The sequence below is a fragment of the Nannospalax galili genome, unplaced genomic scaffold (genome assembly GCF_000622305.1).
Source record: "Nannospalax galili isolate Female #2095 unplaced genomic scaffold, S.galili_v1.0 scaffold326, whole genome shotgun sequence".
Taxonomy (NCBI): Eukaryota; Metazoa; Chordata; class Mammalia; order Rodentia; family Spalacidae; genus Nannospalax; species Nannospalax galili.
This window is the reverse complement of record NW_008354421.1, coordinates 64,177-72,279: the sequence shown is the minus strand read 5'-3', so window position 1 is coordinate 72,279 and position 8,103 is coordinate 64,177.

Sequence of the window (8,103 nt, the reverse complement as noted above, 5' to 3'; positions counted from 1 at the left end):
AAGTTTTATTTGAGAATTTTTTTTTATTTTTTTAACCAAGCCATATCTACATTGAACATTAAAATTAAGAGTGCCAGACTGGTGGGACTAAACTTATTGAATGTTTAACAGCTGTAGTTTGATGTCTATACTAATGTGGTCAGAAGGACTTAAAGGACAGTCTTTTCCCTTCATCCTCCAAGCTTGACTAAGTTCCAGGGGACTATGGAACATCTCTCAAAATGCCCTGTAACTGTGGTGAGTCACCTGTCCTCTTGTTCAGGTAGGACATGGAGACCCCACGAAGTGGACTTGGACCAGTGTCCCATCTACAAAGAGGAGGGTCAATTCAGAAATATCATCTCATTCATGCTTCCAAGTAAAACCAGACATAGATGAGCAGGACCTTTGATTTATCTTCACATAGATAGAACTGGTAAAAGAAAGGACCCAGGAGCCCTCCCAAGCCCATGTGACCCCTGAGGAACAGATCCTCAAATGACCTTAAGTCTAAAAATCAATTGATTTATTTGGGCCTACTCTATGGTCTGAAACACCCAAAAGGAAAGTTTATCCAAAGATTAAAGTTATCAGTATATTTCTTTAAGAATTCAAGGGATTACATTTCCCAGACATTAGGCCTAAGTCTCTATAAAAAGCTATTTAGACAATTATTTCTCATTTATGATTTTGTTCCTAACCAGAAGGTGCTGCTCACATGTAAGACTTCAAATCTTGGTCTCAAATAATGTAGCACCCACCTGTTTCTAAGGGATGCAACCAGTTATTGCTATAAAATGATAGATACATTTTTTTCTCCCCCTATCTAGAAGCCTTTGAGAGGGAACTGACACTGATTCTAACCACCCAACGTCTATCAAAATACAGTAAATCCTGAATCCACCACTCTAGAGTGCAGCCTTGGAAGATGAAAGAAAAATGAGGATGAACCCAATATGAATTTGGATGCACTAGACGTTGGTGCAAATATGTTAAGGATTGTAATATCTTCTTGGTTAGCTGTTCCTCTGATCAGAATGAAGTTACCCTCATTTCTTCTGACTTGTTTTACTGTAAAGTCTATTTTGTCAGATATTAAAATTGCAACCCCTGCTTGCTTCTTAGTGGCATTTGCTTGGAATATTTTTTTTCCATCCTTTTACCTTAAGGTAGTGCCTGTCCTTGAAGGTAAAATGGGTTTCTTGCAGACAGCAAAGAGATGGATTTTGTTTCTTAATCCATTCACTTAGCCTTTGTCTTTTGACTTGGGAATTCAGTCCATTGATATTTAAGGTTATTATTGAAAGGTGTATATTGGTGGCCATCATTTTGATTGCTGTTTGTGTTCTCTGTCTAATTTTATGTTTACTCCACTATACCTTTATCTTCTTTCATTGCCCCTGGATTATTGTTGTTTCTCTTTCCACTCTCTGTATTGCTTCAAATACTCTTTGAAGGACTGGTTTTGTGCACATGTATTCTTTCAGGCTATTTGTGTCATTGAAGATTTTTCTTTCCCCCTCAACTATAATAGACATTTTTGCTGGGTAAAGTATTCTGGGCTAGCATCTATTTTCATGTAGAACTAGAAGCACCTTGGTCCAGGCTCTTCTGGCTTTCATAGTTTGTATTGATAAGTCAACTGTAATTCTGATGGGATTTCCTTTGTATGTGACTTGCTGTTTTTCTTTTGCTGCTTTCTGTATTCTCTCTTTGTTCTGTACATTTAGTGTTTTTACTATGATATGTCTTGGGGAGTTTCTTTCTTGTTCCTGTCTATTTGGTGTTCTATGTACTTCCTATATTTCTATGGGGATGTTTTTCCTTAATTTTGGGAAATTCTCTTCTATGATCCTGTTTAAGATCTGGTCAATACCATTAAACTGAAATTCTTCTCCTTTCTCTATACCTATGATCCGTAGATTTAGTCTTTTCATGGTATCCACATCTCTTGCGTATTCCATTCCTTTTTTTTTTTTTTTTTAATTTTCCATAATCTTTGCTTGAGTGGTCCAGTTCTTCAACTTTATCCTTCAGTGCTGATATCTGTTTTCCATTACAATAAGTCTTAAAGAGTCAATTTAATACAATAACTCTTTAGTAGAAAACTGCAAACTAGTATTAGGTTCTTTCCTATGTCCTGTAACCTGACTAGCCTCAGGATCCTAAGCCTAATATCAGTGTCAGGTATGGGCTCCATCCTAGGAAGCAAATCTTAAATCCAATTAAAGAGTGCTTGGTTATTTCCATAATATTTGTGTTGCTATTGTACTAATGGGGATATCTTGCCATACCAGCGGTTATTGTAGTTCACAGGATTCACAGCTAGATAAGGACTGTGATTCTGAATAGTTTTAATTTGAAATCTATTTTGTTTTGGGCTTCTCTTAGGAGATTCTGTATCTTTATGGAATTCTGATTTCATGTTTTGAGTTGTTTTAATTAGTTCATTCAACAATGTGTATTTTAACCATCTTCAGTTACTCTTTTATTCATATCCTCTTTGAGTTCCTTCAACATATTTGTAATTGCTAATTTGAAATTATTGTCTTTTGTATGTGCTGCAGTGCCATTCTCAGAAAACCTTTTTATGGAGTAGTAATTTGTAGTAGAAATATTATCTTGATTTTTCACATCATGTTTCTTCAATTGACTTGGGCCTTTGGACTTGTGTGGTTGTAGCATTTCTTCATATGGATAGGTGTTCAAGTCTTTTTTGAGTGGTCTTCCTATCTTTGTTTGCTGTCTCCCCAACTTTTCAGATTATGGCCCACCTGAGTATTGCTTGACATTGTTTTGGTGCCAGTTTAAGTTGATGTGCAAATGGAATGTAAGAAGTCACATGTTATGCTAATGATAGGTGGAAATTCTAAGTTGAAGCTCCAGTGTTGACTCATCATGGTTTTAGAACAGCAGGGTGAGCTGAGGTTGCTAGGTGAACAGGTTGACTGACAGTTGAGGCTGGGAGGGTTCACAGGTCATGAGGTACAAGAATCCTAGTAACCACCACAGGATTAAATGCAAGGCAGGTCTGTAAAAAAACCCAGTACCACACAAGTGCCCTGGCAGAGGAGATACAAGATGATTCAGCAGTTAAGAACACTGACTGTTCTTGCAGACGACCCAGGTTCAATTCCTAGCACCCACATGGCTAACAACTGTCTGTAACTCCAGTTAGAGGGTATCTGACACCCTCTTCTGATCTCCGCAGGCATTGCACAACAAAGATACACTTACATACATATATAAAATATAAAATATATTTTTTAATTATTTATTTAATAACCATATAATTAGAAGAAGCATTTCATTACAACAGCATTGACATATTCAATAACAATTTCCAGAGCTAAGGTGCATCTCTTTCAAAACTGGCTGTAAAGTTTTAGGTTTACAGTTGAATTAATACAGTTATACAATATTGTACTCAGTATAAACCATATAAGACATAAAATTAAATGAAGTTTTAACCTTTAAAAAGATCAAGGAGGCCGAGGAGACCTCATGAGATGGGCTTGAACCAGTGTCCAGTCTACAAACAAGAGGGTCAACACAGAGGAATCATTTCCTCCATGCTTCCAAGAGAAGCCAACTATGGTCAAGCAGGACCTTTGACTTAACTTCACATAGGCAGAACTGGTAAAAGAAAGGAGCCAGGGGCTCCTCCCAGGCCCATGTGACCCCTAAGGAACAGAGCCTCAAACGACCTTAAGAGTAAAATTAAATTGGTTTATCTGGGCCAACTGTATGGCCTTAAACACCCAAAAGGGAAGTATAACCAAAGATTAAAGGGGCCAATATAATTTCATAAGAGTCCGTATGTATAGCTAAAGGCTACATAACAAGCAACAATGCCAGATAGGAGATACCTTATTTTGAGTTGTTGGCCAGGGTGGCCAAAGGGACTCCCAGACAGTAACCTAGCATGGAACTGGGAAAATAAACAGCAAACTCCAATCTTATCTAAAGGAATATTGAAAACTGATTTCTGCTAGATGAGGAACAGCTGAACTTCCTAAAACAAAGACCTCTAGATAGGCTAACCACATTCGCTGGATGGACAAATAGTGGGGAACAGTTGGGGATGCTGAGAACACAGCAGACAGTAGCAGGGATAACATAGTATAAGGGCTTTAGTGGGGGGAGGGAGGCTATGGGAGGGTGCCATCTAGGAAGCAGGTGTAGAGTTGAATAAGACGGTTTGGGATGTTCTGTGTGATACACACACACACACACACACACACATCAACAATTTTTTTAAAAATGTACTATATTTGAGGAGGAAGCATAAAAATTTATGACATGTTAATTGGTAGAGGTGATAAACATTACCATTGAAATCTACCCGACGGCTTTGTAGATATACACAAGCACCAAGGATCCAAGTGCAACTGATTATGACTAGTAGTAATCAGATACAGATTAGAGATGCATGCGCCAACATCTCAGTGTTAGCAGCAAAATATGAGTCTTCTGTAAGAAACAGTATGTTTTAAAATGAAATGGAGAGCTTTTTTAAATGTTAAAAACTCAATTTTATGTCTTACAAGGCTTGTACTGAATTCAATATTGTATAACTGTATTAATTCAACTGTGAACTTAAAAATTTACAGCCACTTTTGAAAGAGATGTATTCTTGCTCTGGAGTGTGTTATTGAATATGTCAAGGCTGTAATGAAATGCTTCTTCTAATCATGTGGTTTTTTTTAATTAAAAATAATAATTCTTCAAAGCACAAAAATTCACTCCTTAATAATTAGTAGATGTGAAAAACATTAACAATGAAATCTACCTGATGACTTTATGTCCATGCTCAGACATCAAGGAGCTCAGAAAATAACTGACTGTGACTAGTAATAATCAGATATATAGAGACCAGACATGCATGTGCAAAAAATCTTAGTGTCAATTGCATTAAAAATGAATTTTTCTGTATGAAACTCTGTATTTTAAAATATATTTTTAAAGCAGGAATGGCAGACTCAAGGATGTATAGGAAAGGGAATACACTCAAGCAAAGCTTGGACAGCTCCTGGGAGAGCCCATGTGTCCTGGCAGAGCTGAACAGAGTGCAAGGAGATAGGGGAGGAGGTATTTGCAAAAATGGGTCTGGGAAAGTACCCAGATGTGGAGATCTACAATGGTCTTAAAAGAGGAGAAATGGCCAGTGGAAGGAGGTGTGGGCCATTTGTTTTCTTTCCATGGCCTCTTGGATATGATTATTTCTTTTTTTCAGTCCATTTTATTCTCTGTAGTGCTGGTTTGATGGACATAAATTCTTTCAGTCTATTTGTATCATGGAATATTTTTCTTTTTCATCCAACCATTGTAGACAGTTTTCCTGGATAAAATGCCTGCGTTGTCATTTATGGTCATTTAGAACTTAAAACACATTGCTCCAGGCTCTTCTGGCTTTTAAAGTTTGCATTGAAAAGACACTCATTATTCTGATGGGTTTTTCTTTATATATAAATTGTTTTTCCTTCTCTTGAAGTTTCTACTTTCTCTTTGTTCTGTTTATTTTGTTTTTGCTATGATATGCTGTGTGGAGTTTCTTTTCTGGTTTGATCTATTTGGGGTTCAGTATGTTTTTCATATCTGTGTGAGTACATCTTTCCTTAATTTAGGAAAGTTTTCCTCTATAACCATGCTGAAGATCTGGTCAGTGTTACTGAGCAGAGGTTTTTCACCTTCATCTGTGCCAATAGTTTATAGATTTGGTCTTTTTGTAGTGTCTCACAGATCTTTGAGAATTCCATTCCTGTTTATTTTTTTCCAAAAATTTTCATCTTCCTTGCTTAAGCAGTCTTTTCTTTAAGTCTTGATACTCTGTTTTCCATTTGACTCATTCTGCTGGTAAGACTTTCCCCTGTCTTTTCTAATTGGCTTATTGAGTTTTTTCAATTCCATCTCTATCTCAGCTTCAGATTTCTTCCATATTTCCTTTTCATACACTTTTCAAACCCTGAACTGCCCTTGTCTTTTCATTCAGCTGCATCACTGCATTTTCTTAAGCTTCAGTGAGAGTTAATTCCTATCCTTCTCTGAATCCCTTTAGGTGTTTGCGTGTTCTTTAAAATCTTTGAATCTTTTGAATTCTTTGATCATGTCTCTGTCCCGGGGTCCATTTAGGTATTTGTCATTGTAGAATACTTCTATCAAACTTGTGGGAACATTATTTTGTATTTTCTTGTCTCTGATTTTGCTATGTGACCTGGGCATATGCACTTCTTTCCTGGCACTCTAGATATGGCACTCTAGCCTTTGATGAGTGGAAGTTTGGCTTTTTATTGTTGTCACAGCTTGGTTGACTTCTGATCAGGAATAGTTAGTTGGTCTGGGCTTTAGGTTCTTACCTTTTTTTTTTTTTTTCATTGGAGGGACAGAGATTATTCCAGGCTGGTCCTGTGTATAAAGTAGGAAACCACAGTTAGCTCTATGAATATGGTGAAGCCTGCAGGGTGGACCAGTCCTGGTTAGTCCACCAGGCTAATCTGATACAGGAGCATTGCTTTATAGGTCTAATTCCACTGGTAGAGGGAGTATTCTGATGATGTGGGCAGGGTTCTGATTAGCTTACCTGTCTGTTCCAGAGCATGAGCATCATGTTTTGGGCCTAGTCCCAGAGAGGGAAAGACAGTGCAATTTTAACCCTCTTTCCCACACTCTCACCACAATAAATGATTTAGACCTAATGGGTCAATGGATACACAAACTTGGGCATCATGGATGAATAAGAGTTAGCATCTCATTATTTTATTCTAGTGTAAAGCTAGAGTCCCCATGCTCATGCACTGAACATGTGATGCTTGGAATTGTGTCTTCATCTGTGGCCAGTTTGAGGCTCTGATCTTAAAATAAAACTGATGATTTGGAAACAGAATAGAGACCTAAAGGAAATAGTCATTGGAAATCAAATCCCAGCTTTCTCTGGAATTAACAATTGTAGACGCTTCTCACTGTATGATTAGGTTTCAACTTACTATATGCATGATAAATTGAAATACCTTGAGTAAAAATGGTTTCAGTACAAGTAAACTGGTGAGCACCCAGGGCAGTCCAGAGTTTCACTGTTTGTCCTTGTGTTCACTAGCTGGCTGGAAGCAGTAACTCTCTGTTGTGGCTCAGTGTTGCACGAGAGACTCATATGAGAACAAGAGTCCAAGGAAAAATATCAAGATTCAATGGTTAAAGCACAGTTTCTAAGGAATGTGAACTCTTTCACATGTTCAAAATTTGGGATTGGGATAGAAATGTAGTACAACAGTATGCTACTTACCTAGCATGCTTGAGGCCTAGAGTGTAAATCCTAGCACTAAAATATATTTTTAAAATGTTAGAAGATGCACATTGCCCAGTTATGAATCAGAATTGAATCCTTCCATCCTCAATCCACTTTTCTGTTATGAAAGGTCAAACTAGCTCTCTGATGTTTTATCTAGCTCAGGACAAGCAGCATTTAGGTCTTGCTAACAGCAGTACCCCCATGTTCATGCAGGCAGCCCTAATTAAACTCAGGTTGTCTCTCTCTCACACAAAAGACAGCTAAGTAGTAGGGAATCTTGTTGATCTTGTTTTTGTTTCTCATGGGTTTATGCAGGTAGCACAGAGCTCCCAGTATTGTCTTCTGAAATAACATGTCATCATGCACCTAATGGTTTCTATCATAATGCATTTCACCAGACGAAAATGAGCAGATGTACAATATCGTGATCTATAAAAATAGCTGTCAGTTCATTGTCATTAACAGTCACACGAGATTTTCTCTATGATTTTCTTCTCTCTGCTTTTCCTTGGATCCTGGATATCTTCCCCAAAGCACATGTCATTATACCAGATGTTGTCAAATCTGATTTTCTTATTTGATGATTGAGTTCTTTGTTTACTGAAGTTCTGCCAACATAGAAAAACTCAGAGTAGTCTTTCAGGTCTGAATTACCCATGTGCATCTTGGCTAGCATGGATATTTTACTTAGTGTAAACTGTGTCATGAATCTAGTTTCTTTGATGTTAATTGTCAGTTCTTGCATTTATACCGACTGAAGAATAGTCAGAAAAATGTTGCAATCATCATCATTAAGAAATGTTGAATGACTGCCTTTAGATACAGCATAGAGATTATTG